The 19,375-nt window shown below is 44.3% G+C and overlaps 1 long non-coding RNA gene across 2 annotated transcripts; it reads left to right on the top strand.

The window, feature by feature from the left end:
- Window positions 1-288: 288 nt before the first annotated feature.
- LOC102276021 (uncharacterized) lies at window positions 289-14,896 on the top strand. 2 transcript variants are annotated; one of them, XR_011462144.1, is made up of 6 exons: window positions 289-681; window positions 1,935-2,063; window positions 5,840-5,944; window positions 12,810-12,987; window positions 13,946-13,991; window positions 14,604-14,896. It is a non-coding gene; the product is annotated as an uncharacterized lncRNA (long non-coding RNA). The 2 variants fall into 2 exon arrangements; XR_001351787.2 differs by lacking the exon at window positions 5,840-5,944 and having other exon boundaries at window positions 296-681.
- Window positions 14,897-19,375: the final 4,479 nt, after the last annotated feature.

Genomic DNA, 19,375 nt, shown 5'->3' with positions numbered 1-19,375 from the left:
CGGCGCTCAAGTTACGTCAGGCCTGTGGGGCTGCCTTTTAGATGCCTGCATCCATGATGGAGGTGGGGGGGCGGGTGGTTTCCGGCGGATCAGACGGAATTTCTAGACGATCAGGCGGAATTTCCAAGGAGGGAATAAAGAGGGACGCCCCTTGACGAGGTTGCTCATTTCAAGGAGGGAAAAAAACCTGGGGGCCAGCAAGCATTTTCGAGGGAGCCTTGCGCTAGGCGCTTCCGAGGCGAGTGGGCTAGACAGCCTCTGCGGAGGCCCCCCGTTTCCGGGGCGTCTACGGAAGGGGCGGGCACTTCCGGTCAGGGCGGGAGTCGGAGAGCGCGCCCGGCGCAGCCGCGAGATGTGTGTCTGTGGATTTCGGGCTGCGATGGCGAGTAGGGAGTTATGTCTCCTACTTGTGCTGGAAGCCGTTTCTCGCGCTCATTCTCTGTAACTGGAGGAGGAGGGGTGACCTTTAGGGTTCGCCTTGATCGGAGGGGTCCGGTTCCCGCGCTCCCGCCCGGGCCGCATAATCTCGCCCAGCACCTTTTCTTCCTTCTTGGTTATGGCTTGACGAACCCTTAAGGACTCGTCGGCCAACGTTGTGGCACATTCCTGAGAAGGACAAGGACCCTTTACCCGAGGGGAGTAAAGACAGTACTTGGAAGATGACGGGTCTAGTCATCCTTGGTGAGTTTCCGGAAGGGAATCTCATTTAATTTCTTTTCACCACCTTTCCCGAGTTAGCTGCAAAGTCAAACGGTAATAAAAGCCAGTATGAGTTGCTCAGTCGTGTCCGACTCTGTCCCGTCTCCTGTGTCCATGGGATTCTCCAGGCAAGAATACTGCAGTGGGTAACCTTTCCCTACTCCAGGGAATCTCCCGACCCAGGGATCTAACCCAGGTCTCCCGCAATGCAGGCGGATTCTTTACCAGCCGAGCCACAAAGGAAGCCCAAGAGTACTGCAGTGGGTAGCCTTTCCCTACTCCAGGGGATCTTCCCAACCCAGGGCTCGAACCCGGGTCTCCCGCCTTGCAGGCAGATTCTTTACTGTCTTGAGCCGCAATGAAAGCAAAGATAGTCGTAGTTTAGATTTGAGATTTTCGTGAAATATAAAGATTCAGAGATGTGTCAGAAAGGACAGCTTCGTACAGACTTCCAATAGAGTAAATATCGGAGCGTAAATGACGCTTACTCCTTGGAAAGAAAGTTATGACCAACCTAGATAGCATATTCAAAAGCAGAGACATTACTTTGCCAACAAAGGTTCGTCTAGTCAAGGCTATGGTTTTTCCTGTGGTCATGTATGGATGTGAGAGTTGGACTGTGAAGAAGGCTGAGCGCCGAAGAATTGATGCTTTTGAACTGTGATGTTGGAGAAGACTCTTGAGAGTCCCTTGGACTGCAAGGAGATCCAACCAGTCCATTCTGAAGGAGATCAGCCCTGGGATTTCTTTGGAAGGAAGGATGCTAAAGCTGAAACTCCAGTTCTTTGGCCACCTCATGCGAAGAGTTGACTCATTGGAAAAGACTGATGCTGGGAGGGATTGGGGGCAGGAGGAGAAGGGGACGACAGAGGATGAGATGGTTGGATGGCATCACTGACTTAATGGACGTGAGTTTGAGTGAACTCCGGGAGTTGGTGATGGACAGGGAGGCCTGGCGTGCTGTGATTCATGGGGTCGCAAAGAGTTGGACACGACTGAAGCTCCCTACCGGTGAATATGACTATGGGAGGTTGAAACATACGTTGCTGCGACTTTGTCAACTCACCCCCATCCCTTTTAGACTGTAGTACAGGCCTGTAGCGCTTAGCCTCTTGTCTCTGAGGACGTTTGTTCACCGATGTTCTGAATCGTCAGTACGTGTTTAACTCGGATTTGTTTTAATCGATGCTGGTTTGGGTCTTGTACAAATGAGGTTATTTTGGTTGTCATTTCAGCACAAGGAAAGCCTTCTGCGCGCTTTGGCGTCTGTACATGTTGGGACTCCTCAGGCACTGAAATACTGAAGTCCAGCTCATTCTCAGTCTCTTGAAAACTGTGTTCACTGTTGGACAGTACTGGCACAGGTAAGAAAGATTGCAGGTTCATTTCCAGACCCTCCAAGTAACGTGTCACACAAAATCTTTTCTTTCCCAATGTTAGGTGTATATTATACTGCACTCTATTATAGTGTGCAATCCCATTATGTCTTGGGCTTCCCTGGTAGCTCAGTTGGTAAAGAATCCACCTGCAGTGCAGGAGACCCGGGTTCGATACCTGGGTTGGGAAAATGCTCTAGAGAAGGGAAAGGCCACCCACTCCAGTATTCTGACCTGGAGAATTATGTGGACAGTCCATGGGGTCTCAAAGAGTTGGACATGACTGAGCCACTTTTACTTTCACCGTTATGTCTAAGAAAGGCATAGTCTTTAATTGAAAAATATTTTATTGCTAAAAAGTCCTATCACTTGAGGCTTAACAAGTCCTAGTAGTAACATCAGAGATCACTGATCACCATACAAAATAGACTAATAATGATCAAGTTTGAAATATTCTAAGAATTACCAAAATATGACAGAGGGACCCAAAGGAATCAAATGCTGTTGGGAAGTGGTGCTGATAGCCTTGCTCCGTGCAGGGTTGCCAGAAACTTTGATTTGTGTTTTTTAAAAAAGCTGGATCTATAAAGGACAATAAATTGAAGTACAAAAAAAAAAAGGAGATACAGCTGTAATTCCTTCACTTTGCTAGTTATGTTATTATGTTAGTCCCAAATTGTTTTACTTTTTAAATTCTTTTTTTGTATCTTGCTTGTTTTTCTGGTGGCTCTTCTATCAAAGAACCACTAAATCAGAGGCGTGTGAATTGCTGTAGGAGTGTCCCCTGGGCATGGGATGAAGTAAGGAGGACATTTCTTGAAGTCTAATTTTCTTTTTAAATACATGACTCTTTGCATATCTTTATTTAGGGGGAAGTGGTAGTCTCTCATGCAAAAAGAAAAGGAACACTGAATAAAATTGTTTCAGAATCATGTGCTCTATGTATTTTGTTGCTTCAGGAATCCCCCTGGTGCCCCGCCTCATTACCCCAGTGAAATTTCAAATGCTGTTTGTAAAGAATTAGCATTCATTTGAAATTAATTTTAACATGTCATGATAACAGGGTAATTATCATAGTCAGCATCTATTACTATGCTTGTCAATTACAATCTGGTACATGGATTGTCACACTTTTACCTGCTTAAGTATCTGTCACATTTTATTTTTAATTAAGTTTTATTGGAGTGAAGTACGGTAAAGTCACATTTTAGAGAAGAGCCTTGTGGCTTAAGAAAGTCTTCTGCTCCAACCTGGAGACGTTTAGAATAGCGTGAAAACCACAGTGCACGCGACATAAGCGTAAAATGGTTTTTCCTCCTCTTATTTTTTTAATTGTAAAAAGTTAGTGGAGCTAGGCATAGAGCTTAGAAGACCTTGGAGCATCTGGTCCTGGGGCTCCTAACGTGGGAGAATTGATGGATAAGTTTTGGGACTTGTGAATGCCCTGAAATTATACGCAGAATTGTATGCGTTCGTTTATGGAAGAGAGCATTCGTAGGATTTCGTCACATTTTCAAAAAGATTAATGCCTCTAAAGCTAAAATACTCTAATCTGGTCTGAGGATATAAATGGAGAAGTCGGTCCAAAACTCTCCCACAACCACACAGCTCGGCAGCAGGAGACTGTGGTGTTGCTGCTCCTTTCACTTCTCCTTGGGCTCCAGTGTTGTCTCTTAACGAAGAAGAAAAGTGGTTTTTCTCTGTCTAAAGAAAAACACACAATGCAATATACACCTACTCAAGTGGATTCAAACAGCATACTTCCTGCCAAGCCGCGTGTTCTCTTTCCAAACACAGGGTGGCAAAAGCCATTCAGTCTCATTCTCAGAAAACTGCAATTGCCAAGAAACCACCAACCCCTGCACGATAGGGCTTATTAACTCTAAAGCACAGTGGGGTTTTTAGTTTTGCGTTTATATTATTGATAGAAAAGCTTTTTGCGCTTGAGCCAGGCATTGATTTATTCATTCATTCAACCAGTGTTTAGTAAGCACTTGGCTTTGTTTGGTTTGCTAAAGAAAAAAAGCCAGTCTTTGTTTTGCGGGGTGGGTGAGGGTGGTTAGAAGGTCGATATACTGAGCTAAAAGCAGGATACTGTGGAGAGAAATTGGCCTTGTTAAAAATCTCATGTGAGTCTAATGCTGCACTGTTACACTCCTTTCACAGTGTCATAGGTAGCAAGTCTGTTAAATTTGAGGACTACAGAGAGTGCGTGTGCTTGTATTCTCAGAGGACTTTGATCTCCTCTGCATGTAGAGCTCAGGGAGACAGAAAGTGGGCTACTTTCCCTAGACCCAGACCTGAAAGAAATTGTTTCACCTGCTTCATGAGAATAATCAGGTGAACTATGGGAGGTTTGCATTTGAGACTTTTGGAGATCAAAGCAATATTTGTGAACTCTTCCTTGTCACCATCATCTAAAATTCTGCCTGAATGTCCATCTTCGTCTCTGGAGTCTTGCTCATAGCATCTGGCCCCTGCCGTCTTCCTGGGTGGGTGCAACATGCCTTAAAGACTTCCTCGCAAATCCCAGCCTCCTACCACCGTATCACGAAGGGTCAGCTCCCACATTCCTTTCCCGCTACAGCTCCATCTCTCACTCATAGAAAACATTTTCATTGTCTAAAAAAGTCCAAAATAAGAGAAGGAAAAAAGATAATGCTTTTCTGAAAGAATCTTAACTGATAACATGAAGTTTGATTTCTAAGCTGCTACAATATTTAAGAATAGTTTTTTTCTAAAAAATTCAATAAACTGTGAATACAGCAAAAAAAAAAAAAAAAGAAGCAGGCTCCCAGATAACAGAGAACAAACCAGTATTACAGTGTGTGTTGGGTGGGGTCGGGGGGGCAGGGGAGGCACAAACTGTTGGGTTAAGATTGGCTCAAGGGTGTATTGTACAACATGGAATATAGCTCTAATAGCTGTTAATGGAAAATAACCTTCAAAATGGTATTAAACATTTTAGGAAATTACTATTTTTTAATGTTTCTTTCAATTTTCCACTCCTCGCCGCCAATTCTCGTTAACTATGCCCATTGCTGCTGTGCTCTGCTCAGCTGTATCTGAATCTTTGCAGCCCCATGGACTGTTGTCCCCCAGACTCCTCCATCCATGGGATTCTCCAGGCAAGAATACTGGAGTGGGTAGCTGTCAGGAAGCATTTAACAGGAGGCTTCCTGTATGCTGTTCTGGATCTGTCAGGAATTCTCTGTTCCTTATTAATTCCTGAATATTCAGGAATTAGGAGAGGCAAGCCTCTCCCAGGGGGCTGAGGAATCCAGGCATTTCCTTCCTTAGTTTTTCTATACGTTAATAAGTACCCTCTTCCTTTTTATGAACCATATGGTAAAAGTGATTATTTACAACTCTCTCTCTGTTTAATATGGATTGCCTATGTTTTTTAAGTCTGGAATTTTAATCTTTATCTTTGCTGAGAATAACTACAGTATATATGCCCACACCATGTTGATTAAAACACCTTTGCTCCATCGGAGCTTTGGTCCCCGTGTCTTGCTTGCTTTCTCTCTCTCTCAGGCTGTTTCTTTGGAGTGCAGAGGCTCTCTAGTTCACTTTACTGCCCTGGCTTCTAAGACCCTCTGTAGAAGGCGCTCTGTGCCTTCACCCCATCGAGAGGGCGCCTGAGGCCTCCATGAACAGAGCAAGCCCTGTGCAGGGGCTTTATTGGCTTTCTGCGTAAACCAAGGAATATCAGCCTCTTTCTCTATCCTTTACTTTCTTATTGGCTGACTCCGGACCACCAGGTTCCAGTCCATTAAAGGACCTCACCAAGTGGTGCCCAGAACAGGAACTTGGTATACATATGCAGATTCGGACGGATGGAGTGACCCCAGGGCCCACTGAGGCCGGTAAGTACTAAGAGATAGGTAAAACGGCTGGAAAACCCCATCACTTTGCTACTTTACTTCATCACTTAAAGGTCAGGGACTTAATAAAACATATGCTGATTTTTTAGATAGATTACAAACTGCTATTTCCCATACTGTAATTGGAGAAGAGGCCAAAAGGCAACTAGAGAAATTACTTGCTTATGAAAATGCAAATCAGGAATGCCAAAAAGCTATAGCTCCATTTCGTGAGACAGGGAGTATTACTATTTGAAGGCTTGTCGCAATCTAGGATTAGAAACTCAAAAGATGCAAATGATAGCTGAAACAGTGGTTGCTGCCTTAAGAAAGGGAAATGAAGGATGCTTTACATTTGGAAATAAGAACCGTTTAAAAAGGGACTGCTCTAAGAAAGCTAAAAAATATATATATATAAAAATTAAAAAACCTCCAAAAATCTGTCCTCGCTGCTGTAGAGGACTGCATTGGGCCCAAGATTGTAAATCTAAATTTGACATTAAAGGGAAACGTATTCCGAGAAACTCCAAACAGGGGACCCACCCAGGTCCCCTTCAACAAAAACCTGGGGCAAATTCCATCTTTTCCCTCAAACCCTCAACATTGGGAAGTGCTGCTGTTGATATACCAGCTTTGTTTTTAGATAATATGAAGTTAATGAGCTCTATTTAAATTAAAATTCACGTGAACTGAAAAATATTTAATAATGTTTATTTAAATATAAATATAATTTGAATATAATTGCTAATCTAATTAAGACATGTCTTAAGTCATCAACATTATATAATACTTTTATTATGCCTAGGTTTAAGGTAAACTAAATTTGTCAACAAAAAGGTAACTATATATATAAATGAGATAAAAACTTTTAGATAAACTATTAAAATAATTACTTTTTAATAGAATAATCTATTATTATAATCTAAAATAATCTCTTGGGATTGGTATAACTTAAATTTCTAGAGCTGTACTGAACTAAATAATACAAGTTTATTAAATAACTAGGTCATTTCCAAATAAAATAAGATTTTAAAACATTAATTACTAAACATTAACTTCCTCTTACAAAAAAAGTTTTTCTTACATAAAAACTAGAGATTTCAAACTATTAATATATAATGTATAATATATATATAATGAATATATATATCGTAATATGATACAATTAATATACTCACCAATCTATAAAATGCTAATATACAAGACACTTCATAGTTGCTAAAAAAGGTAAGATAGATGCTTTTAATAAAAAGATATAAGATACGACAAACTCAGATATACATTCCACATTTTTCCTAGAGGCCACTGCTCATTTAACAAACAATACAATTATTAAAATAACTTGGAAGAATGACGAGCGTACTTGGACAGAGCAGTGTTGGCCCCTCACGAAAGAGAAATTACAGGCGGCTAAGGAACTTATAGATACACAACTAGAATTAAAGCATATTGAGGAATCTTGTTCTCCTTGGAACTCTCCTATTTTTGTTATAAAAAAGAAATCTAACAAATGGCGTCTCCTAACAGGCCTCTACCCATCACACAAGGTATTAAGCCTCGCGGTTTACAACCTAATGCTTTTATTTGGGCCACACCTCTTCGCGGTGAGGCTACACAAAACATTATAACTCACTTACTAGCTTGTTTTACAGTAATGGAAACTCCTAGTTCCATAAAAACAGACAATGGCCCTGCCCATATTTGTAGAGACTTTAAACAATTTTTACAGTATTTTTCTATTAAACATATTACAGGTATTCCTTATAACCCACAGGCACAAGACAGAGTCAAACACATCACACACTAAAGTTACAAATACAAAAAATTTTAAAAGGGGGAATACACAAGGTGCGCTACTGTCTTAACTAAAGCAGACTTTACTAGATTCCAACATAAGATATTTTCTAAACCTATAACTATCGTTAATATAGCTTTATTTGTTTAAAAATTTTTTTAACCTCTTCAGAAGATTCAACCCAAGGGGGGCCCCAGCATTCAAAATGGAGATGAAACAACAAGACCCCCAGGAAGAAGAAATTCTGATACGGGCTATGTCCGCTCTAAAGATCTCCAGAAAGCACCGCCCTCAGCGGCATCACCCCTATTATCTCCCCACTTGGGGACAAATAAAAACCCTTACTAATCGAGCTGAAAATTTGGTCTCTCAATAGGGATTGCCTGGGAATCCTGAATACATTCTGGCAATGCTCAGTCTTTTGGCCTGTACCACCCACCCCCCCACCCCCGCTCAAGCTCAACTAATCCCCAACCCACCTCTATTACAGGTGGTCGAATGAGCAGAGAGAGGACCAGTCGTTTCAGCTACTGACTACATATGCCCCCTCCCTAGTACGTGAAGGAGCCATCACACCCTGGGGAGGAAGGAAAACTAATTAACATTTCTTTAGGCTATGAAGTCTTTTCCCTGTTCAAGGGCCCAGCAGTACTACGCATAAACAACAAACTTGGGTTTTGTCCTGCCTCCAAAAGAAGCCCTTCCGACGTAGCTTGGGTTATTTACTGTGAACCACGTTTACACTACTGAAAAGTTAGCTGCTAAGTCGCTTCAGTCGTATCCAACTGTGCGACCCCATAGACGGCAGCCCACCAGGCTCTCTGTCCCTGGGATTCTCCAGGCAAGAACACTGGAGTGGGTTGCCATTTCCTTCTCCAATGCCTGAAAGTGAAAAGTGAAAGTGAAGTCGCTCAGTCGTGTCCAACTCTTAGCGACCCCATGGACTGCAGCCTACCAGGCCCCTCCATCCATGGGATTTTCTAGGCAAGAGTACTGGAGTGGGTTGCCATTGCCTTCTCCACTGAAACGTTAGGGAAAGAACAAAAAACATTATGTAAAAGGTTACTTATGAAACATTACCATGACAAAGGATTTCTTGGCTGGCTTAATGGTGGAATGGCACTCCCCCCGCCCCCCCCCGCCCTCCTTGAACTGCCCTGGATAAACACATTGAGCCTGAACAATGGGACATTTGGAAACTTGCTGCGAACACCGAAAAATTTGGAACTTGGACCGGACATTTCACAGAGACCTGTCGTGGTCATAGTAACTATCTCTTTTGCTGTAATCGGTCATACTTCATACAAGCCCATGTCCCACTCCCTTTTGTTATAGCTATAGGAAGTTTACAATTTAATAAGACTTTACGTTCCATAACTTGTATTAATTGCAAACTATATACTTGCCTTGCTATTGCTACTGCTAAGTCACTTCAGTTGTGTCCAACTCTGTGCGACCCCATAGACGGCAGCCCACCAGGCTTCCCCGTCCCTGGGATTATCCAGGCAAGAACACTGGAGTGCGTTGCCATTTCCTTCTCCAATACTTAACTCCTCTATTTATTTTAGCTACTCAATTTTGTGTTGTGCCTGTTCAATTCAATCACAGTGCCTACAACTGGGTACAAATCAAATTTCATTTACAAAATATACATGATAATGCCTCTCTGAATGTACATTTACTGCAAAAAGGAAATCTTTAAAACTTTTTCTAAAAATCTGCCCTCTTCCCCTAATTTGGAAACTTTAGCTGAACAAATTATCCGGCTAGACCCACGAAGATGGTTTCAAAGTATTACCACTATCAGGTCTGGAACTGTAACTTTGGTGATTGTCTTGATAATTATATTTGTTGTTTACCGTCGCCTTTCTATAAGGTTGGTTAATGCTAACCAAACTCATTGGGTCTGGACGTTTGTTTTTTTTTTTAAGAGTATAATAAAATAGGGGGAATTGTCAGGAAGCATTTAACAGGAGGCTTCCTGTGTGCTGTTTTGGATCTGTCAGGAATTCTCTGTTCCTTATTAATTCCTGAATATTCAGGAATTGAGAGGCAAGCCTCTGGCGGGGGGTTGGGGGGGCGGGGGTGGTGCTGAGGAATCCAGGCATTTCCTTCGTTAGTTTTTCAATACGGTGATAAGTACCCTCTTCCTTTTTATGAACCATATGTTAAAAATGATTATTTACAACTCTCTCTCTTTAATATGGATCGCCTATGTTTTGTAAGTCTGGAATTTTAATCTTTATCTTTGCTGAGAATAACTACAGTATGTATGCCCACACCATGTTGATTAAAACACCTTTGCTCCATCAGAGCTTTGGTCCCCATGTCTTGCTTTCTCTCTCCCTCTCTCTCCCTCTGTCTCCCAGGCTATTTCTTTGGAGCACAGAGGCTCTCTGAGTTCACTTTCCTGCTTGGGTGTCTAAGACCTTGCGAAGGTGCTCTGCGCCGTCACCCCATCGAGAGGGCGCCTGAGGCCTCCGTGAACAGAGCAAGCCCCGTGTCAGGGACTTTATAGGCTTTCTGTGTAAACCAAGGAATATCAGCCTCTTTCTCTTTCCATTACTTTCTTATCGGTCAACTCTGGACCACCAGGTTCCGGTCCATTAAAAGACCTCAACAGGTAGCCATTTCCTTCTCCAGGGGATCTTCCCAACCCACGGATTGAACCCATATCTTCGGCATTACAGGCAGATTCTTTAGCCCTGAGCCATCATGGAAGCCCCGACAATTATTTTTAATTTCAGGCAATTTACAGCAGTGGCTTAAACGAGATTTCTTTCTTAAGACAAAGGCTTTTAGAGGCAGGTTGGTCCAGTGCTGGTACAGGGAGTCTCCAGTCATCAGGGACCCTGACCTGTTTGCTGTTTAAGATCCTGTGTTTGGTTGTGTGACTTCCCCTTTGATATCACTCATAGGCCAGGAGAGATGCAGAGGTCTTTTGGTTTCATCCATCACATCTGTAATCTCAGCTCTCGACCTGTGAGAAGGGCAGAAAACGACAGCAACAAACACCTTCCAGCTAAGCAGACTCCCTCTGCCCACGAAGCTTTCCTCAGCCCCCTTGTGATGGTGCTATTTACATCTTATTAGCTCGACTTCGGCCACCTGGCCACAAGGCACATTGCTACTTCGAAATAAAATCTAGGTTCTATTATTAAGGAAGAAAAGGAAACTGGATATTGGGTGGCCCCTAAGTGTGTGTGCACAGCTGCTAATCAATAACATCTCCCTTGAACACACAGGGAAATCAAATTACTAGAGTATCAGCTCCACTGTGGCACCAATGCCAGGCACCTGCGTTGTGTATAGGAGGGGCTCAGTAAATGATGGGTGAATGGTTGAACGATTAGAATTCATCATGATGATTATTTTTCACATTACAGGTAAATAGAAACTACATTAAACATTTGAATGGGGCTTCCAAGGTGGCCCTAGTGGTAAAGAATCCACCTGCCAGGAGACATAACAGACTTGGGTTCGATTCCTAGGTCAGGAAGATCCCCTGGAGGAAGGCATGGCAATGCATTCCAGTTTTGCCTGAAGAATTCCATGGACAGAGGAGCCTGGTGGGCTACAGCCCAGAGGGTCACAAAGAGTCAGACAGAACTGAAGCGATCTTAGCATGCACACAAGCATTTGAATAGTGGGCTCGTTATTAACAAGTTAACTAGTTATTAACAAGCCATTTCCATTAACAAGGAAATGGCCAGGCCCTATGTGTCCCTGTTTAGACTCAAAAGTTATTTTCTTAGGTTTTGACATTTTGTGTAGACTTGTTGCTCAAAGTGCGTGGAAACTGGCAGAACCTCAGGCTCCCCTCCAGATAGAATTCAAACCCACATTGTAAACACACTCAGGTAATTTGAATGGGCCTTAAAGTTTAGGAAGCAGTTTGTTGTGCTTTAAAAAAACTACTAACTTACAGAGATATTTCTTTGAAAAGTTTTCCATAGTTGCATTAAGCTATGGGTGTGTGTGTGAGATAGCACCACTTCTGTGGTTAGGGTGTGTGTGAGAGAGAGAGAGAGCACTTCTTTCCACCAGCTGGTTAGCGGCGGGCGGGGTGTGTGTGTGTGTGTGAGAGAGAGACAGCACTTCTGTGGTTGGTGGGGGTGTGTGTGTTGGTTAGGGGTGTGTGTGTGTTGATTAGGGGTGTGTGTGTGTTGGTTAGGGGGTGTGTGTGTGAGATAGCACTTCTGTGGTTGGCGGGGGTGTGTGTGAGAGAGAGAGAGCACTTCTTCCCGCCAGCTGGTTAGGATGCTGATTTCAGCCTGCAGTGGGCGTTTAAAGGAAAGTCCACTGGACGCTGATTCCAGTGGTCATTCTTTGCAGATAACTGAGGAGAGAAACAGCAAGTTGTAGTCTTTGTCTTAAGCTTTTAATGATTAAAAGTGACTCCCTTACACATTATTGTGTGGGGGCTGGAGACTTCTGTGTGCTTCGTAGTTGCCCACCACACACTCCCTTTCTGCCCCAACCTCCCCTTTCTGACAGCTTCCCAGGATCTGACAGTTGGGGGAGGAGGCGGGCAGCTCAAAGCCCACCCCACAGTTTGCAGGGGCTCCTCCAGGTGACTCCAATACACTCCTGCCTGTCCGCACCCACTCCTTAACCCACCTGAAAGTCAAGGAATTAATTACCTGGCAGGAATGATCACTGCAGGTATTTCTGAGGCAGCTGGTAGTGCTATTAGTGGGCCTGAGAGGGTTTAGACCAGGGGCTGGGATCTTTGATGCGGGGGTTAGAACTGTGGATTCCCAGTCCTTTTATCAAGGGTCTGGATAAATGGCTGGACAGGAGAGTTTTGCAGGTTTGGGCTCAACTCAACAGGATACTTATTACTGGTATTGGCAAAGGTGTGCCGATTTTTCCTGTTCTGAATGAAAAGGCTGATAGTGTTCTGTTTTGTAACACAGTTTGGCAATTGACAAACTACCGCTTTGGAAATAGGTGTTCTTAGTGAAAGCGGACACCCTCCTTACTTGGAGAAAGAAGAATCGAGTCCTAGGGCTTTGAGCGATTCTGCCTTGGCTGTTGATGTCCTTTCCCTCTTCTCCCTGCTGCTCTTAGAGTGAAGCCAGACTTCCCATCCTGCCAGCCTCACCCCTTCGGCAGCCGGTACGAGCAACAGCAGGGCGGTTACCCTCCTGGCTACAGCTCTGGCCACGGGGCGGGTGGAAATGGACCCAACCTTTATTCTGCGTGTGAGACCTCTGGACACCCTTCTGAGACTTCGCTTCCACCCAAGGTATCTCTCCCTGGCATAGATACTGCGTTGGGCCCGTGTCCGGTATGGGGACATCTTTTTCCTTTCTCCATGCCCTGGAGAAATCCCCTTGAATTTCCCTCAGCCTGGATTCTGCTCCCTGATATGTGTGTGTGCTGTGTGCTTAGTCACTCAGTCGTGTCCGACTCCTTCTGACCCCATGGACTGTAGCCCGCCATGCTCCTCTGTCCATGGGATTCTCCAGGCAAGAATACTGGAGTGGGTAGTCATTCCTGTCTCCAGGGGATCTTCCCGACCCAGGGATCGAGCCCAGGTGTCCTGCGTAGTGGGCAGATTCTGTACTGCTGAGCCACCGGTGCCTGTAGAGAGGAATGGTAATAACTTACACTGCCCCTAGAGAGCCCATGGAGTCTGGAGTAACTAACCAAGATCTGTTTGGGGGGTGCTTCCTCACCTGAGAAGATGATGGATTGGTTTACTTTCCTGTAGCCTCTGCGTTTCCTCAGCAGCTACCGTCTGGTCCTTAGCTGAGCCACGGGGTTGGGATGGGATTGGAAGGCCTCGAGGGATATGTGCCCATGGAGACTTTGCAGATTGTCACCCGGAAGGAAGGGCAGAGCTCCAGGTGCAGGTCTGGGTGCAGGGATTGTGGAGTCTGATGCCAGGGTCCTTGCAGTCTGGTTCCTGCCCCCCAGACCCCAGGGGGCCACTTAGATCCCTGAAACTTCAGAGAAGGCAGGTGCCTTTGACCAGTGCTCCTCCTGTGTGAGTTTTCTTCTATGGGCTCAGCTCACCTGTTGCATAATTGTAGTATTTTGTCATTTAAAGTCTCTTTTAATCAAAATTCAAAATAAAATTTGATCAAAAGGGATTTTAGTGTTGTAGATACTATTTTTGAGAGCTAAATTCTTCCAGGAAAGTGTCAATAGCAACCCTTTAAGTAAAAAAAAATTTTTAAACATACTGATTTTCATTGTAGGAAACCACATCTCTAGCTGAAAACCAAGATGAAGATTCACTAGAAGGTAACAGAAGCCTTATGTTTAGTTGAAAACAAAACTAGCCCTTTTCCCAGGTCCCTCATTCACTGAGCTGGGTTAAACGGAGAGATCCTACCAGAAAGTTCCAACGTAGGTCTCCCTCCCTCAGTTTCTGAATTAATTGTTATAAACCATTTCTTCGTTTCTATCATTCTGTTAACTGAACAGATGAAGCAGCACGTTTATTTTTTAGAACCCTGTCTTAGGGATCTGATCCTGGCTCAGTCCTTGGGGTCATATCCACCCAGGTCCTCAAGCTAGAAACTCAAGACTCGCCCCCCACCCTTCCTCTCTCTTCTGCTCCAAGTTGAATGCACTTCCAAGTACTGTCCATTCGTTTCCAAATTATCTCTTAATTCTGTCCATTTTCTCCATTTCTCCCACCATCTACTCATTGAATCCAGTAGCACTGCTCTTGTAGCTTCAGTTTCTATTTTTAAAGTCTTAACGAAAGGAAACACACCATTTAAAAAACTAACATTAAATATCTGCACTATTTCCTGCTGATGTTTTTTAAAAGCTCTAGTTTTAAGCCATTTCTAATATGTGTCCTGTAAAACTCTATTTTTCTCCCCTATGTATTATTGGCTTGTGCAGATCCAAATCTCCACTTGAATATTGAGGAACTCAACAAAGAATTTATGGTGAAAAGTGAAGAGCTCTACCAATCTCTCATGAATAGCCACTGGCAGCCTCTCGATACGGTATACTCAGAAATCCCAGACAAGACCCCCCAAGAGCAAGATGCTGATTAAGCTACCAACTATCATATTCATTGTGTCTTATTTTGTTTTTGTTTAAAAAAGTTCTCGCAGGAAGGCACTGGATTGTGTGTATAAATACAGATTCTTGAGGGAGTGTAATGTAAATAAACGTTGCCAGCACGTTCACTTCTGGGAGTGTGTTGTATTACATGGGTGCCAGCAGAGGTCACGTCCAGCTTCCTTGGTGGTTCTGGGAAAGAATCCACCTGCCAGTGCAGGAGACTCAAGTTCCATCCCTGGGTCCGGAAGATCCCCTGGAGAAGGAGATGGCAACCCACTCTTGCCTGGAGAATCCTGTGGACAGAGCAGCCTGGCGGGCTGTAGTCCATGGGGTCACAGAGAGTCGGACAAGAGTTAGCAACTGAACAGTAACGACAAAGAGAGGCCACAGAACTATCAAGTTAGACCAGGCTGCACTACAAGGCGTTTGAAAATAGGTGTCCTAAAACAACATTGTAAATCAACTATATTTCAATTGTAAATCAGCTATAAAACAACATTGTAGATCAACTATATAAAACTATATTTTAAAAAAAGGTAATAGATTTAATATGACATGTGCCTGATCTAAACTGATGGTGGCATTAGCTACTCTGATACACTGAATGATTTGCTGCTTTCTTCTGTTCACAAATGGCCATGTCCCTGGTGGCTTAGATGGTAAAGTGTCTGCCTACAATGTGGGAGACCTGGGTTCAATCGGGAAGATCTCCTGGAGAAGGAAATGGCAACCTACTCCAGTACTCTTGCCTGGAAAATCCCATGGACAGAGGAGCGTGGTAGGCTATACTCCATGGGGTCGCAAAGAGTCGGACACGACTGAGCGACATCACTCACTCACTCTGTTCACAAACGGCCATGTCCCTGGTGGCTCAGATGGTAAAGTGTCTGCCTACAATGCGGGAGACCTGGGTTCAATCCCTGGGTCATCGCAAAGAGTCCGGAGATGACTGAGCGACTTCACTTTCACTTTCACTTTCTGTTCACAAACAGTGCAAGCCTTCTTGCCTGCATCTGGTGTAGAAAAATGCAGATTAGAACGAGATGTTTGATCTCCATCGCCAGACCCTCAGGCTCTCTTACAAGAGCACTAGATGATAGAAGACAGTGGAGCTCACCTGTCACAGTTGAGTCCTCAGCATGGAAAGAGTGTGCTTGATCGAAACAGCCTGTCAGCCTTCTGAGACAGAGCACGTGGACCCCCAGTGACACCACTGTGCAACTTCAGTGCATTGGTTGATAAGCACTTTCACTCTGGGGTTTTACTCTTGCAAAACACTTCCACCATCATGCCAAGAAACCCACTCAAACCTAAAGATTAGAGGTCATGTTGGGGGGGAACTGAGGTGCCCCAGTAAACAGCCAACCCACAGCCCCACTCACCTGACATCTTGGACTGTCCGCTGACTGTAACCCCAGATTGATTCCAGGAGAGACCAGCAGGGGAGCCCAGCCCCTAGAGTTGATCCTGTTTTACACGCCAGCCAGGAGAATCCCACGCACGGAGGAGTCTGGTGGGCTACAGTCCACGGGGTCACAAAGAGTCGAATGTGAGTAAGCACACAAAAAGATTACACTATGATTTGACAATGGAGTGAAAAAGACACAAACAAATCAGCATGGCAAAAAAAATTTGAATTTCAAGAGTAAATATTTGTTGTTAGAAGAGTGACCACAAATCCATGTTTTCTTGTGTATTTGTTGTCAAGAAATAGCCAGTTTGTTTCACTTACATCCAACTTGCTGCTGCTGCTAAGTTGCTTCAGTCATGTCCGACTCTGTGTGACCCCATAGATGGCAGCCCACCAGGCTCCTCTGTACCTGGGATTCTCCAGGCAAGAATACTGGAGTGGGTTGCCATTTCCTTTTCCATCTTACATATAAATAAAAGGAAAATGTGGTTTAAAAAAGGTGTCTAGGAATTCCCAGACAGTCCAGTAGTTAGGACTCCGTGCTTTCACTGCTAGGGCCTGGGTTCAGTTCCCGGTTGGGGAGCTAAGATCCTATAAGCCTCATGGTGCAGCCATGAAAAAAAAGTACAGGGGGCTTCCCTGGTAGCTCAGTGGTAAAGAACCCGCCTGCCAATGCAGAAACATGGGTTCAATCCCTGGTCTGGGAAGATCCCATATACTGCAGACCAGCTAAGTCTGTGTGCCCTGACTATTGAGCTTACACTCTAGAGCCTGGGAGCCGCCAACTACTGAAGCCTGCGTGCCCTGGAGCCTGTGTGCCACAAGAGAAGCCACCTCAATGAGAAGCCCATTCACTCCCCAAAACTAGAGAAAAGCCTGTGCAGCAAGGAAGACCCAGCACAGCCAAAAATAAATAACATTAAATATACATATATACATACAAATATATGAAGGAACGAGTGGAAGCTTCCAGCTCAAAAAAATCCTACATAAACACAGCAATTTTTCTTTCCCCCCATTTTATATTGGTGGAAGCTTTTCGAACGGCATTTGCCTAGATGACCCCCACCCCTTGGAAATATTTATTGATTTCATACCCAGATAGGAAAATTTCCATATGTGGTAATGACTACAGCATCAGTAAGTTTCCTACTCATTCAAATTATTTCCCTACCAGCCTGTCCTGTATTTTAAGACACTCTGTTGCTTTTTGTAGCCATTATCCCCAAAGAATCTGTTAAGGACTGCTTTTTCTTTTTAAACCATCATTCTTCCACTGGGTCATCTGATACACAGCCAGCCATGCAGGTGGAAAGCCGAATTCAGACACTTCCTGCTGGGTCCTTTGTGAAAGCCTCCATGGAGTGCTAATCGTGGGGTTATCATGCCTCACCTGCTCAGAGATAACACGTCAAGAACCAGAGTTTCAATCTGTGGCCCTGGTAGTCATCGGTACTTTCCCTCCTCGCTCTTCAAGACCCATTACACCTATTTAGTCAGAGCCTAAGGAAATGAATCTAGAGTTTCCCAGGCAGCGATCTGTGATATGTAGGACACGGTTTACTGCTCTACCCTGCTGCTTTCCCCACTGGTTTCTTCGTGCTCTGGCTGTGGATTTGCTCTGTTCCCCATCCTTTTCTTTTATCCCATTCCCATACTCTAGATAAAGAATATACAGACTTGTCCTTTTCTTTTTTTTATTAAAACATTATTTATGGCTGCGCTAGGTCTTCGTTGCACTTGGGCTTTCTCTAGTGATGGCAAGTGGGGCTACTCTTGTCACAGAGCACAGGCTCCAGGCACAAGGGCTTCAGTAGGGGCCCTTCAGAATGTGGGATCTTCCTGGACCAGGGATCGAACCCATGTCCCCTGCACTGGCAGGTGGATTCTTAACCACTGGGCCACCAAGGAAGCCCAGATGTTTCCTTTCCATAGTACAATCTTCACCATGTCCCCTGCACTGGCAGGTGGATTCTTAACCACTGGGCCACCAAGGAAGCCCAGATGTTTCCTTTCCATAGTACAATCTTCACCAGGAAATGGTATTTGAGACCAGTCCAGTCCGTTTCCGTCATTTGGTTTAACGTGAAGGCGCTCCATGTTACTGGGACTCGCCTTACCCATCTGGTCTGTCCGGCTCCAACTCTCAACACACAGCCAGCACAGAATTAAAAACCAAGCAAAGCTGATTTTGATCACTGAACTTTGATTTTGTAAGACGTTAACCTTAGACATTGACAAATTCTCCATACCATTTTGACAACTTTTCTTTGAAGTCTATAAAGTTTTTTAAAAATAAAACATTTTGGAAAGTCATCAGAAACCTTCCATTTTGCCTTCAATACAGTTGATGCCTTGAAGTTCACTGATAATTCACTTTAATGGAAATAAATAGCCTGAAACTCATAAATAATTCACTTTCACTTTGACTCACTTTTTCAGTGATTCACCTAATAGCCTCAACTCCTAATCACATGCTTGAGACTCACTTTTACCGTTTGACACATGATGCTGGCTGTTGGTTTCTGAATTTTGGTTCTTTTTGGAAGAACCCGGTGTGTGTCTGTGTCTGTGTGCTTGCTTTCAATTGTGTCCAACTTTCTGTGACCCCATGAACCGCAGCCCACCAGGCTCCTCTGTCCCTGGGATTCTCCAGGCAAGAATACTGGAGTGGGTTGTTATTTCCTTCTCCAGGGGATCTTCCCAATCCAGAGATCAAGCCCGTGTCTCTGCCATCTCCTGCATTGGCAAGCGGATTCTTTACCACCAGTGCCCCCTGGGAAACCCCTTTTAGACCATTCATCCCCCCTGTCTACTATAGCCCCCAGGATCCTTCCCAAGATGTAGGTCAGACTTCCTGGGCTCCCAGCAGGATTCACCCCAGTTAATCTTCCCGACAGCCACCATGGAAGCCCACCACGTTCAAACCTTGTAGGTATTGAGAAGTGAACACAGTCAGCTTCATCTCTTTACCTTCCTCCTCCCAGAGCCATCACTGGCAGACCTCTTGCCAAAGTCAGAACTTGGCCTTGGGAGCATGACCTCCAGTGTCTTTCCCATTGGCTTGACCTTTTAATCCCTCAGCCGTCCTGACCAAAAGAGGGAGTAGTCACAATAGAAAATGTAGTTCTGGCATTACTGAACTGGAAGACTGGAGTCTTCCCAAACTCCAGTTATTCGCTTAGTCTGTTCA

The sequence above is a fragment of the Bos mutus genome, chromosome 23, assembly GCF_027580195.1.
Source record: "Bos mutus isolate GX-2022 chromosome 23, NWIPB_WYAK_1.1, whole genome shotgun sequence".
Taxonomy (NCBI): Eukaryota; Metazoa; Chordata; class Mammalia; order Artiodactyla; family Bovidae; genus Bos; species Bos mutus.
Note: the sequence above shows the minus strand (reverse complement) of the source record. Positions and strands in the feature narration are given on the sequence as shown.